The 15,124-nt window shown below is 46.6% G+C and overlaps 1 protein-coding gene across 2 annotated transcripts in view; it reads right to left on the bottom strand.

The window, feature by feature from the left end:
- Positions 1-15,124, bottom strand: part of LOC311023448 (receptor-type tyrosine-protein phosphatase gamma-like) — a 605,663-nt gene that overhangs the window by 144,510 nt on the left and 446,029 nt on the right. The gene's annotated exons all lie outside the window — the stretch shown is intronic.

The raw sequence follows: 15,124 nt of genomic DNA, 5'->3' as shown, positions 1-15,124 counted from the left end.
TTGGAGGCCTTAACATATTCAGAAGTTGAAAAAAATGTTCATGCACATGGGGACTGGCGAAAATTGCGACATTTTGGAGGTCACATAATTGGCCACAAAAAAGTGGCTCTCTAGCGCCACCTAACGCATCTTAGCCCTGGCCCCCGCACACCGTAACTCCAATTGACACAGAATTTGGTGTACATGTGCAGGCAAGTGTGCTCTACAAAAAAGCCTCTTGGACTACAAAAGTCCGCCTACCGAAATTTTCCGCCATTTTGAATTTTGTGAAAAACACGTTTTTGCTCAATTCTCCTAAACCGTAGATCCGATTCGCACCAAATTTGCTGTGCGTCATCATTAGACCACGTTGGGCAAATGACATCAAAAGCTTTTTAAAATGTCGTTGCGTTCACAAGTTATTAGCCAATGAACATCAGAGGGGCAGGGCTCTAGCAATCAATAGATATAACTCCACAATATTTAACCCAATCGTCACGAAACTTGCAGGATATGTTGAGATAACTCCCTGGAACATATCCTGAAAGTTTCATTAAAATTGACCACTCGGGGGCGCTACAGTAAATCAGCCATTTTGGGCCATTTTTGGCCATTTTAGCTTATTGCAGGCTTTGTATTTTAACGAACTCCTCCTACAGCGTTGATCCGATTCCTGCCAAACTCGCTGAGACTGTTCTAGAGGCCTCAACGATGCAAAATCATCGAAAGGTCTTCCAAAAGTCAAAGGGCGTGGCCAGGACGGCGTCCTGAACATGGACGAATTTCATGCTTCGACCACAAAAATCTAAACTGTTCTAACTTCAATGTACATTGTCTGATATGATCAAAACTTCACATATTTGTCAAGAGTCCAACTCTGAACACATCTGCACTGTAATATTGACTGATATTCAGAGCGCCACCTACTGGCAATAGAAAGTGTTACATTTTATACTTCAGCGAACTCTTCCTAGCAGCTTTTTCGGATTAACCTCAAACTTGGTCATCATGTACTCAAGTCTTCAATGATGAAAAATCATCGAAAGGTCTTATATAAGTCAAAGGGCGTGGCCAGGGCTTGCGTTATGGCCAGTGTACAGGAAGTTGTTGTAACTTCAGGATACAATGTCCAATCTGCTCAAAACTTGACATGTTTGATAAGAGTCTCACCCTGAACATGTATGCACTGTGATATTGACCTTAGGTCAGAGCGCCACCTGATGGTACCTGGAAATATCATGTTTTTACACTTTTACGGCTCCTTTTCGGATATTGAACACCTTTAACTTTGACGTACCTGCATGAAACTTTGTAGGTACATAGAACATGTAGAGATGTACAAAAAAGCCTCTTGGACCGATGCCCTAAACCCAACAGGAAGTCAGCCATTTTGCATTTAATGTGAAATTTTAAGCGATTTTTCGCCTCTTTCATGCAGTATATTTTAACGAACTCCTCCTAGACCGCTGATCTGATTCCTACCAAACTTTATGAGCCTGTTCTAGAGGCCTCAATGATTAAAAATCATCAAAAGGTCTTACATAAGTCAAAGGGCGTGACCAGCACGACCCCACGAACACGGACGAATTTCATGCTTCACAACACTCTAAACTGTTATAACTTCAATGTCCATTGTCCGATCTGGTTCAAACTTCTCTCATTTGATAAGAGTCCCAGCCTGAACGCGTCTGCACTGCAATATTGGCTCACAATCAGAGCGCCACCTATTGGCGACATGAAATGTCATTTTTTTACACTGTATAAGGTCCCAGTGTCGTAGAACTTTGCACCCCAGTCGAGCAAGACAACTTCAATCATCTGATACGATGACTGACACGACGATTCAGGCAAGGGACGACCGGCTGCATGGCAATGGCCGGGGACGACGCGCGCCGTGGCGGGGGCCGGGGACGACCCGCGCCGTGGCGGTGGCCGGGGACGACAGGCGCCAGCCGTGGCAATGGCCGGGGACGACCCGCGCCGTGGCGGTGGCCGGGGACGACCGGGGACGACTGGCAACGTGGCGGTGGCCGGGGACGACCCGCCCCGTGGCGGTGGCCAGGCCAGGCGGTCCGACACGTCAGGCGGCCGTAGCACTAACCGAGTTACGTGCCATGCGAGGGCCCGTTATCACTGCTCGCAGTTTTAATTAGGGCCCGAGCGCCGACAACGTCGGGCAGCGAAGCCCTATTGAAACTGTATTGTTTATTATTATTATTATTATGCAAAGTAACTGCCTTTTTGGGGGCTTTATCATATTCAGAAGTTTAAAGAAATTGGTGAACTCATGGGGACTGGCGAAAAATTTTATATTTTAAAGGTTTCATAGTTGGCCACAAAAAAGTGGCTCTCTAGCGCCACCTAACGCGTTTTGAGGCCAAACAACACACACCCTAACTCCAATTGACACAAAATTTTGCACACATGTGCAGGCAAGTGTGCTCTACAAAATTGCAATTTTGCGTTTTAAACTCCGCCGACCAAAATTTTCCGCCATTTTGAATTTTGTGAAAAACACGTTTTTGCTAATTCCTCCTAAACCGTAGATCTGATTCTCACCAAATTCGCTCTGCATCATCATTAGACCAAGCTGGTCAAGTCCCATCAACAGCTTTGTAAAATGTTGTTGCGTTCAAAAGTAATAAGCCAATGAACATAAGAGGGGCGGGGCTCTAGAAATAAATACACATAACTCCACAATATTTAACCCAATCATCACGAAACTTGCAGTATATGTTGACATATGTCCCTGGAACATATCCTGAAAGTTTTATTAAAATTGACCACTCGGGGGCGCTACAGTCAATCAGCCATTTTTCGATTGTAAGCTTTGTATTTTAACGAACTCCTCCTACACCGTTGATCCGATTCCTACCAAACTTTGTGAGCCTGTTCTAGAGGCCTCGACGATTAAAAATCATCAAAAGGTTTTACATAAGTCAAAGGGCGTGGCCGGGACGGCGTCCTGAACATGGACGAATTTCATGCTTCGACCACAAAAATGTAAACTGTTATAACTTCAATGTACATTGTCCAATCATGTTCAAACTTCTCACATCTGATGAGAGTCCCATCCTGAACACGTCTGCACTGCAATATTGACTCACAATCAGAGCGCCACCTAGTGGCGACATAAAATGTCATGTTTTTACACCCGTATAAGGTCCCAGTGTCGTGGAACTTTGCACCACAGTCTAGCAGGACAACTTCAATCGTCTGATACAGTGATTGATGCGACGATTCAGGCAAGGGACGACCCGCTGCGTGGCAATGGCCGGGGACAACGCGCGCCGTGGCGGGGGCCGGGGACAACCCGCGCCGTGGCGGAGGCCGGGGACAACCCGCGCCGTGGCGGTGGCCGGGGACGACAGACGCCAGCCGTGGCGGTGGCCGGGGACGACCCGCGCCGTGGCGGTGGCCGGGGACGACGGGGGACGACTGGCCACGTGGCGGTGGCCGGGGACGACCCGCCCCGTGGCGGTGGCCAGGCCAGGCGGTCCGACACGTCAGGCGGCCGTAGCACTAACCGAGTTACGTGCCATGCGAGGGCCCGTTATCACTGCTCGCAGTTTTAATTATTATTTTTTCACAACTTCCGTTGCCATTTTGGAGGCCTTATCATATTCAGAAGTTGAAAAAAATTTCTGAGCCTATGGAGACTGGCGAAAATTGCAACATTTTAGAGGTCTTGTAAAAAAAATTGCTCTCTAGCGCCACCTAGCGACGTTTCGTCCACACAACGCACACTGTAACTCCAATTGACACAAAATTTGGTACACATGTGCAGACAAGTGTCCTCTACAAAACTGCCATAGGGACTACTAAAGTCCGCCTACCGAAATTTTCCGCCATTTTGAATTTTGTGAAAAACACGTTTTTGCTCACTTCTCCTAAACAGTAGATCCGATTCTCACCAAATTTGCTGGGTGTCATCATTAGACCAAGTTGGGCAAGTGCCATTAAAAGCTTTGTAAAAGGTCGTTGCGTTCAGAAGTTATTAGCCAATGAACATCAGATGGGCGGGGCTCTAGAAATCAATAGACTTAACTCCACAATATTTAACCCAATTGTCACGAAACTTGCAGTATATGTTGACATACCTCCCTGGAACATATCCTGAAAGTTTTAGTAAAATTGACCACTCGGGGGCGCTACAGTAAATCAGCCAATTTTTCAATTGAAAGGTTTGTATTTTAACGAACTCCTCCTACACCGTTAATCCGATTCCTACCAAACTTTGTGAGCCTGTTCTAGAGGCCTCGACGATTAAAAATCATCGAAAGGTCTTACAAAAGTCCTACGGGAGCATAATTACGGCGCCCTGAACATGGACGATTTTCATGCTTCGCCACAATACTCTAAACTGTTATAACTTCGGTGTCCATCGTCCGATCTGGTTCAAACTTCTCACGTTTGATGAGAGTCCCACCCTGAACACGTCTGCACTGTAATATTGATCCACAATTACAGCGCCACCTATTGGCAACATGAAATGTCATGTTTTTACACTCATATAAGGACATAATTCCACAATATTTAACCCAATCATCACGAAACTTGCAGGATATGTTGACATATGTCCCTGGAACATATCCTGAAAGTTTTATTAAAATTGACCACTCAGGGGCGCTACAGTAAATCAGCCATTTTTTAATTGTAAGCTTTGTATTTTAACGAACTCCTCCTACACCGTTGATCTGATTCCTACCAAACTTTCTGAGCCTGTTCTAGAGGCTGCGACGATTGAAAATCATCAAAAGGTCTTACATAAGTCAAAGGGCGTGGCCGGGACGGCGTCCTGAACATGGACGAAATTCATGCTTCGCCACAATACTCTAAACTGTTATAACTTCGGTGTCCATAGTCCGATCATGTTCAAACTTCTCACATTTGATGAGAGTCCCACCCTGAACACGTCTGCACTGCAATATTGACTCACAATCAGAGCGCCACCTATTGGCGACATAAAATGTCATGTTTTTACACCTGTATAAGGTCCCAGTGTCGTGGAACTTTGCACCACAGTCTAGCAGGACAACTTCAATGGTCTGATACGGTGATCGACGCGACGATTCAGGCAAGGGACAACCGGCGGCGTGGCAATGGCTGGGGACGACCCGCACCGTGGCGGTGGCCGGGGACGACAGGCGCCAGCCGTAGCGGTGGCGGGGACGACCCGCGCCGTGGCGGTGGCCGGGGACGACCGGGGACGACTGGCAACGTGGCGGTGGCCGGGGACGACCCGCGCCGTGGCGGTGGCCGGGGACGACGGGGGACGACTGGCCACGTGGCGGTGGCCGGGGACGACCCGCCCCGTGGCGGTGGCCAGGCCAGGCGGTCCGACACGTCAGGCGGCCGTAGCACTAACCGAGTTACGTGCCATGCGAGGGCCCGTTATCACTGCTCGCAGTTTTAATTAGGGCCCGAGCGCCGACAACGTCGGGCAGCGAAGCCCTATTGAAACTGTATTGATTATTAGGGCCCGAGCGCCGACAACGTCGGGCTGCGAAGCCCTATTGAAATGCTGTTGTTTTTTATTAGGGCCCGAGCGCCGACAACGTCGGGCTGCGAAGCCCTATTGAAATTGTATCGTTTATTATTAGGGCCCGAGCGCCGACAACGTCGGGCAGCGAAGCCCTATTGAAATGCGAATGTTTTTTATTATTAGGGCCCGAGCGCCGACAAAGTCGGGCTGCGAAGCCCTATTGTTATTCGAATGTTTATTATTATTATTATTATTATTTTTTCACGAGTTCGACCTGCGTTTTGGGGGACTTCGCCTGAAAAATAAATAACGCAAATTGGAGTGTCTATAGGGCCTGGCGAAAAATTTGAGAATTTGGCGTCTTCGCATTCACCCACGAAAAAGTTGCTCGCTAGCGCCACCTAGAGTTGAGAATCGCCAGCCCCGCCGCACCGTAACTCCGATTGACATGAAACTTTGCACACATGTGCAAACATGTCTCCTCTACAAAAAATCCTCTTGGAGTACCAAAGTCCGCCTACCGAATTTTTCCGCCATCTTGGATTTTATGAAAAACAGGACGTTGCGCAGTTCTCGGACACCGTTGGTCCGATTTGGACGAAATTCGGTACGCATACTCTTTAGACCTAGCTATGGATATGGTCCGAAAACGTTTTGAAAATATGCATTTAATCAGGAGATATCGGCCAATGAACATTAGAGGGTGTGGCTACCAAAATGCAATTAGCATAACTCTATAACCTTTGCCCCTAAAATTACGAAACTCAAAACCTATGTTGACATCGCTTGAAAGAACATGTATGTCAAGTTTCATCTAAATGGAGTCATATTTGCCACTTCCAGAAAATCCCAATTATTGCAGTGTTTGGTTGATTTTGGCTGTTTTTGGCCATTCACAGGGGTCACACAAAATCAAAAAATCATTATACCGTTGATCTGATAGATACCAAAATTTGATATGTGGTTGGAAAGGCCTAAAGGAGAAAACGCAAGTTAAAGATGCTCCGAAAGTATTGGGGCGTGGCCACGCCGACGTCATGACTGCGCTACTATTTTCATCCCTCGCCATTGGCATTAAAGCTGTTATAACTTCACCGTTTCTTCTCCGATCTGCTCCAAAATATTCATGCTTGTTAACAATCACGTCCTGAACACAACTGCACTGCAATTTTAACTGACAGGTAGAGCGCCACCTAATGGCAAAATGAAATGTGACCGATTTTATGCCCATCTTCTGAGCAACAGCCCCCCCTCTAGGTAGGGCGTACACTTATGAAATATTTTTTCCTAGATAGCCCAAGTGGAGCTGTACAAAAAAGCCTCTTGGACCCACCGCCTCAAGTCATGATAAAGTAGGTAAAAAAAATGTTTTTAGCCAAGTGTGTAAATCAGCCAGGTTTTCACTCAATCTTCACTCGGGGAGCATAGAGGGGAGAGACACAGGCGCACAGCGACCACCAGATGGAGTCAGAGATCTATCAGTGACACATGGAGATCTGTGAATCTCACATGCAGCTCAATCTGCCTCACACCAGATCAACAGCCATGCCACTTTTAATTCCTTTTTTTAAATTCCTCTCATTTCAGCCTGGACACAGAGAGGAGGAGAGATGGCACACATCTCCACATGCACCTCACACAGCTGTCAGTTGAACTCTGCCATAAACATTATAACTTCAGTGTTTCTTCTCTGATCTGCTCCAAACTTTGCACACTTGATTAGAGTTCCTTCCTGAACACATCTGCACTGTGATATTCACTCACAGTCGGAGCGCCACCTACTGGCCACAGGAAATGTCATTGATTTTGTGAATTTTTCCAAGTTAAAGCCACACCTGATTTTTTTTATAACTAATTCCTCTCATTTCAGCCTGGACACAGAGAGGAGGAGAGATGCACATTTTACATGCATCTCATACAGCTGTCAGCTGAACTCTGTCTTTAACATCCAAACTATTATAGCTTCAGTGTTTGTTCTCTGATCTGCTCCAAACTTTGCACACTTGCTTAGAGTTCCTTCCTGAACACATCTGCACTTTGACATTCACTCTGTCAGAGCGCCACCTACTGGTGACAGGAAATGTCATTGATTTAGTCACTTTTTCCAAGTTAAAGCCACACCTGATTTTTTTTACAACTAATTCCTCTCATCTCACCTTGCAAGGAGGACACAGGGAGAGGAGGAGGAGAGGTCACACTAGGGGGAGGAGGAGAGATGTCAGGAAGGCATGAACATGTGTGTATGTCACAGACAGATGGCTTTAAATGTCAATCACTTGTGTCTAAACTCACGCCACGAGGAGGTGGCTGCTGCACAGGTAGGAGGCTGCCACGCGTGTGAATGCAGGCACTCCACGACCGCACGTGACAGACGGATGCCTTTCGGTGTCCATCGCTTGTGTCTCGACTTGCGCCACGAGAGGCGGCCGCGCCAAGGGCAGCGTCCACGACACTGCCCTGTGACCGCAGGCACTCCACGACCGCATAAGAGCTCGGGCCCGTCACGATACTGCTCGCAGTTTTAATTATTATTATTATTTTTCTGCCACTTTGCGTGCCATTTTGGGGGCCTTAGCAAAATAATTAGCTTACCAAATTTGGTGTGCTAATAGAAAACGGCGAAAATTTTGATATTTTAAAGGTTTCATAGTTGGCCACAGAAAAGTGGCTCGCTAGCGCCACCTAACGCAAAGAAGGATGGCCAGCTCACACCGTAACTCCAATTAACTTGAAATTTTGCACAGATATGCAGATCCGTGAGCTCTACAAAAAATTACATTATGGCACCAAAGTCCGCCTACCGAAATTTTCCGCCATTTTGAATTTTGTGAAAAACGCCTTTTTGCTAATTCCTCCTAAACCGTAGATCAGATTCTCACCAAATTTGCTGTGCATCATCATTAGACCAAGCTGGTCAAGTGCTATCAAAAGCTTTGTATAATGTCGTTGCATTCAGAAGTTATTAGCCAATGAACGTCAGAGGGGCGGGGCTCTAAAAATCAATACACATAACTCCACAATATTTAACCTAATCATCATTAAACTTGCAGATTATGTTGACATATGTCCCTGGAACATATCCTGAAAGTTTTATTAAAATTGACCACTCGGGGGCGCTACAGTAAATCAGCCATTTTTCAATTGTAAGGTTTGTATTTTAACTGACTCCTCCTACACCGTTGATCCGATTCCTACCAAACTTTTTGAGCCTGTTCTAGAGGCCTCGACGATTAAAAATGATCAAAAGGTCTTACATAAATCCTACGGGAGCGCAATTACGGCACCCTGAACATGGACGAATTTCATGCTTTGCCACAATACTCTAAACTGTTATAACTTCAGTGTCCATTGTCCGATCATGTTCAAACTTCTCACATTTGATGAGAATCCCACCCTGAACACGTCTGCACTGCAATTTTGACTCACAATCAGAGCGCCACCTATTGGCGACATGAAATATCATGTTTTTACACCCGTATAAGGTCAGAGTGTCGTGGAACTTTGCACCCCAGTCAAGCGTGATGACTTCAATCATCTGATACAATGATCAACACGACGATTAAGGCAAAAGAGAGGACTCAGGCAAGGGACGACCGGCAACGTGGTGGTGGCCGGGGACGACCCGCGCCGTGGCTGTGGCCGGGGACGACAGGCGCCAGCCGTGGCGGTGGCCGGGGACGACCCGAGCCGTGGCGGTGGCCGGGGACGACAGGCGCCAGCCATGGCGGTGGCCGGGGACGACCCGCCCCGTGGCGGTGGCCAGGCCAAGCGGTCCGACACGTCAGGCGGCCGTAGCACTAACCGAGTTACGTGCCATGCGAGGGCCCGTTATCACTGCTCGTTTTTCTTTTTTTTCTGCCACTTTGCGTGCCATTTTGGAGGCCTTCGCAACAGAATTAGCTTAAGAAAATTGGTGTGCACATTTGGACTGGCGAAAATTGCGATATTTTATAGGTTTCGTAATCGGCCACAAAAAACTTGCTCGCTAGCGCCACCTAACGTGATGCGCACACCTTTTAGGCAACCCTACTCACACTGTAACTCCGATTGACATGAAATTTTGTACACATGTGCAGGCAAGTGTGCTCTACAAAAAACTCTATAGTGGTACTAAAGTCCGCCTGCCGATTTTTTCCGCCATTTTGAATTTTGTGAAAAACACGTTATTGCTCACTTCTCCTAAACCGTGGATCGGATTCTCACTAAATTTGCTGTGCTTCATCATTAGACCAAGTTGGGCAAGTGCCATCAAAAGCTTTGTAAAATGTCGTTGCGTTCAGAAGTTATTAGCCAATGAACATCAGAGGGGCGGGGCTCTAGAAATCAATAGACATAACTCCACAATATTTTACCCAATCGTCACGAAACTTGCAGGATATGTCGACATAACTCCCTGGAACATATCCTGAAGGTTTTATTAAAATTGACCACTCGGGGGCGCTACAGTAAATCAGCCATTTTGGGCCATTTTAGCCAATTGTAGGCTTTGTATTTTAACGAACTCCTCTTACACCGTTGATCCGATTCATGCCAAACTTGCTGAGACTGTTCTAGAGGCCTCAACGATGCAAAATCATCGAAAGGTCTTGCAAAAGTCAAAGGGCGTGGCCAGGACGGCGTCCTGAACATGGACAAATTTCATTCTTCGACCACAAACATCTAAACTGTTATAACTTCAATATACATTGTCTGATATGATCAAAACTTCACATGTTTGTCAAGAGTACCACCCTGAACACATGAGCACTGCAATATTGACTCATATTCAGAGCGCCACCTACTGGCGATAGAAAGTTTTAAATTTTATACTTCAGCGAGCTCTTCCTAGCAGCTTTATCAGATTCATCTCAAACTTGGTCATCATGTACTCAAGTCTTTAATGATGAAGAGTCATCAAAAGGTCTTGCATAGGTCAAAGGGTGTGGCGAGTGCGTGACGTTTTTGCCAGTGTACAGGAAGTCATTGTAACTTCATCATACAATGGCCAATCTGCTCGAAACTTGCAGGATATGTTGACATCTCTCCCTGGAACATATCCTGAAAGTTTTATCTAAATTGACCACTCAGGGGCGCTACAGTTAATCAGCCATTTTAGGCCATTTTTCCCATTTTACCTATTGTAGGGATTGTATTTTAACGAACTCCTCTTACAGCGTTCATCCGATTGCTGCCATACTCACTGAGACTGTTCTACAGGCCTCAACGATGCAAAATCATCGAAAGGTCTTACAAAAGTCAAGGGGCGTGGCCAGGGCTTGCGTTTTGGCCAGTGTAGAGGAAGTTGTCGTAACTTCAGAATACAAAGTCCAATCTGCTCAAAACTTGACATGTTTGATTAGAGTCTCACCCTGAACACGTATGCACTGTAATATTGACCTTAGGTTAGAGCGCCACCTGATGGTACCTGGAAATATCATGTTTTTACACTTTTACGGCTCCTTTTCGGATATTGACCACCTTTAACTTTGACGTTCCTGCATGAAACTTTGTAGGTACATAGAACATGTAGAGATGTACAAAAAAGCCTCTTGGACCCATGCCCTAAACCCAACAGGATGTCAGCCATTTTGCATTTAATGTGACACTTTACGCGATTTTTCGCCTCTTTCATGCAGTATATTTTAACGAACTCCTCCTAGACTGCTGATCCGATTCCTACCAAACTTTATGAGCCTGTTCTAGAGGCCTCAATGAATAAAAATCATTAAAAGGTCTTACATAAGTCAAAGGGCGTGACCAGCACGACCCCACGAACACGGACGGATTTCATGCTTCACAACACTCTAAACTTATAACTTCGGTGTCCATCGTCCGATCTGGTTCAAACTTCTCAAGTTTGATGAGAGTCCCAGCCTGAACACGTCTGCACTGCAATATTGACTCACAATCAGAGCGCCACCTAGTGGCGACATAAAATGTCATGTTTTTACACCCGTATAAGGTCCCAGTGTCGTGGAACTTTGCACCACAGTCTAGCAGGACAACTTCAATCGTCTGATACGGTGATCGTCGCGACGATTCAGGCAAGGGACGACCGGCTGCGTGGAAATGGCCGGGGACGACGCGCGCCGTGGCAGGGGCCGGGGACGACCCGCGCCGTGGCAGTGGCCGGGGACGACAGGCGCCAGCGGTGGCCGGGGACGACCGGGGACGACTGGCAACGTGGCGGTGGCCGGGGACGACCCGCCCCGTGGCGGTGGCCAGGCCAGGCGGTCCGACACGTCAGGCGGCCGTAGCACTAACCGAGTTACGTGCCATGCGAGGGCCCGTTATCACTGCTCGCAGTTTTAATTAGGGCCCGAGCGCCGACAACGTCGGGCAGCGAAGCCCTATTGAAACTGCTTTGTTTCTTATTATTATTTTTCCGCAACTTTGCTTGCCATTTTGGAGGCCTTAACATATTCAGAAGTTGTAAAAAATTTTCATGCACATGGGGACTGGCGAAAATTGCGACATTTTGGAGGTCACATAATTGGCCACAAAAAAGTGGCTCTCTAGCGCCACCTAACACATCTTAGCCCTGGCCCCCGCACACCGTAACTCCAATTGACACAGAATTTGGTGTACATGTGCAGGCAAGTGTGCTCTACAAAAAAGCCTCTTGGAGTACAAAAGTCCGCCTACCGAAATTTTCCGCCATTTTGAATTTTGTGAAAAACACGTTTTTGCTCAATTCTCCTAAACCGTAGATCCGATTCGCACCAAATTTGCTGTGCGTCATCATTAGACCACGTTGGGCAAATGCCATCAAAAGCTTTTTAAAATGTCGTTGCGTTCACAAGTTATTAGCCAATGAACATCAGAGGGGCGGGGCTCTAGCAATCAATAGATATAACTCCACAATATTTAACCCAATCGTCACGAAACTTGCAGGATATGTTGAGATAACTCCCTGGAACATATCCTGAAAGTTTTATTAAAATTGACCACTCGGGGGCGCTACAGTAAATCAGCCATTTTGGGCCATTTTTGGCCATTTTAGCTTATTGCAGGCTTTGTATTTTAACGAACTCCTCCTACAGCGTTGATCCGATTCCTGCCAAACTCGCTGAGACTGTTCTAGAGGCCTCAACGATGCAAAATCATCGAAAGGTCTTCCAAAAGTCAAAGGGCGTGGCCAGGACGGCGTCCTGAACATGGACGAATTTCATGCTTCGACCACAAAAATCTAAACTGTTCTAACTTCAATGTACATTGTCTGATATGATCAAAACTTCACATATTTGTCAAGAGTCCAACTCTGAACACATCTGCACTGTAATATTGACTGATATTCAGAGCGCCACCTACTGGCAATAGAAAGTGTTACATTTTATACTTCAGCGAACTCTTCCAAGCAGCTTTTTCGGATTAACCTCAAACTTGGTCATCATGTACTCAAGTCTTTAATGATGCAAAATCATCGAAAGGTCTTACAAAAGTCTAAGGGCGTGGCCAGGACGGCGTCCTGAACTTGGACAAATTTCATGCTTCGACCACAAAAATCTAAACTGTTATAACTTCAATGTACATTGTCTGATATGATCAAAACTTCACATGTTTGTCAAGAGTACCACCCTGAACACATAAGCACTGCAATATTGACTCATATTCAGAGTGCCACCTACTGGCGATAGAAAGTGTTAAATATTATACTTCAGCGAACTCTTCCTAGCAGCTTTATCAGATTAACGTCAAACTTGGTCATCATGTACGCAAGACTTCACTGATGAAAAATCATCGAAAGGTCTTATATAAGTCAAAGGGCGTGGCCAGGGCTTGCGTTTTGGCCAGTGTATAGGAAGTTGTTGTAACTTCAGGATACAATGTCCAATCTGCTCAAAACTTGACATGTTTGATTAGAGTCTCACCCTGAACACGTATGCACTGTGATATTGACCTTAGGTCAGAGCGCCACCTGATGGTACCTGGAAATATCATGTTTTTACACTTTTACGGCTCCTTTTTGGATATTGAACACCTTTAACTTTCACGTACCTGCATGAAACTTTGTAGGTAAATAGAACATGTAGAGATGTACAAAAAAGCCTCTTGGACCCATGTCCTAAACCCAACAGGAAGTCAGCCATGTTGCATTTAATGTGAAATTTTAAGCGATTTTTCGCCTCTTTCATGCAGTATATTTTAACGAACTCCTCCTAAAGGGTTGTTCCGATTCCTGCCAAACTCGCTAAGACTGTTCTAGAGGCTTTAACGATGCAAAATCATCGAAAGGTCTTACATAAGTCCAAGGGCGTGGCCAGGACAACGCCACAAACATGGACGAATTTCATGCTTCACAACACTCTAAGCTGTTATAACTTCAGTGTCCATTGTTCGATCCTGCAATATTGACTGACAATCAGAGCGCCACCTATTGGCGACATAAAATGTCATGTTTTTACACCCGTATAAGGTCCCAGTGTAAATCAGCCATTTTAGGCCATTTTTGGCCATTTTAGCTTATTGTAGGCTTTGTATTTTAACTAACTCCTCCTACACCGTTGATCCGATTCCTGCCAAACTCGCTGAGACTGTTCTAGAGGCCTCAACGATGCAAAATCATCGAAAGGTCTTACAAAAGTCAGAGGGCGTGTCCAGGACGGCGTCCTGAACATGGACGAAATTCATGCTTCGCCACAATACTCTAAACTGTTATAACTTCAGTGTCCATTGTCCGATCTGGTTCAAACTTCTCACGTTTGATGTGAGTCCCACCCTGAACACGTCTGCACTGCAATATTGACTCACAATCAGAGCGCCACCTAGTGGCGACATAAAATGTCATGTTTTTACACCCGTATAAGGTCCCAGTGTCGTGGAACTTTGCACCACAGTCTAGCAGGACAACTTCAATCGTCTGACACAGTGATCGACGCGACGATTCAGGCAAGGGACGACCGGCTGCGTGGCAATGGCCGGGGACGACGCGCGCCGTGGCGGGGGCCGGGGACGACCCGCACCGTGGCGGTGGCCGGGGACGACAGGCGCCAGCCGTGGCGGTGGCCGGGGACGACCCGCGCCGTGGCGGTGGCCGGGGACGACCGGGGACAACTGGCAACGTGGCGGTGGCCGGGGACGACCCGCCCCGTGGCGGTGGCCAGGCCAGGCGGTCCGACACGTCAGGCGGTCGTAGCACTAACCGAGTTACGTGCCATGCGAGGGCCCGTTATCACTGCTCGCAGTTTTAATTAGGGCCCGAGCGCCGACAACGTCGGGCAGCGAAGCCCTATTGAAACTGTAAGGATTATTATTATTCTTCTTTTTATTATTTCGCAAGTTCGACGGCCTATTTGGGGGCCTTAGCATAATAATTAGGCGAAAAAAATTGGAGTGCAGATGGGGACTGGCGAAAAATTTGATATTTTAAAGGTTTCATAGTTGGCCACAAAAAAGTGGCTCTCTAGCGCCACCAAACGTCGTTTTGGTCTAGCCCCTCACGCCCCTCACACCGTAACTCCAATCGACACAAAATTTGGCACACATATGCCGGCAAGTGTGCTCTACAAAAAAGCCTCTTGGAGCACCAAACTCCGCCTACCGAAATTTTCCGCCATTTTGAATTTTGTGAAAAACACGTTTTTGCTAATTTCTCCTGAACCGTAGATCCGATTCTCACCAAAATTTCTGTGCATCATTATCTGACCAAGCTGGTCAAGTGATAATAAAGACTTTGAAAAA

The sequence above is a fragment of the Eutrigla gurnardus genome, assembly GCF_963514095.1.
Source record: "Eutrigla gurnardus genome assembly, chromosome: 2".
NCBI classification, from domain to species: Eukaryota; Metazoa; Chordata; class Actinopteri; order Perciformes; family Triglidae; genus Eutrigla; species Eutrigla gurnardus.
This window is presented reverse-complemented; position numbering and strand designations above follow the sequence as displayed.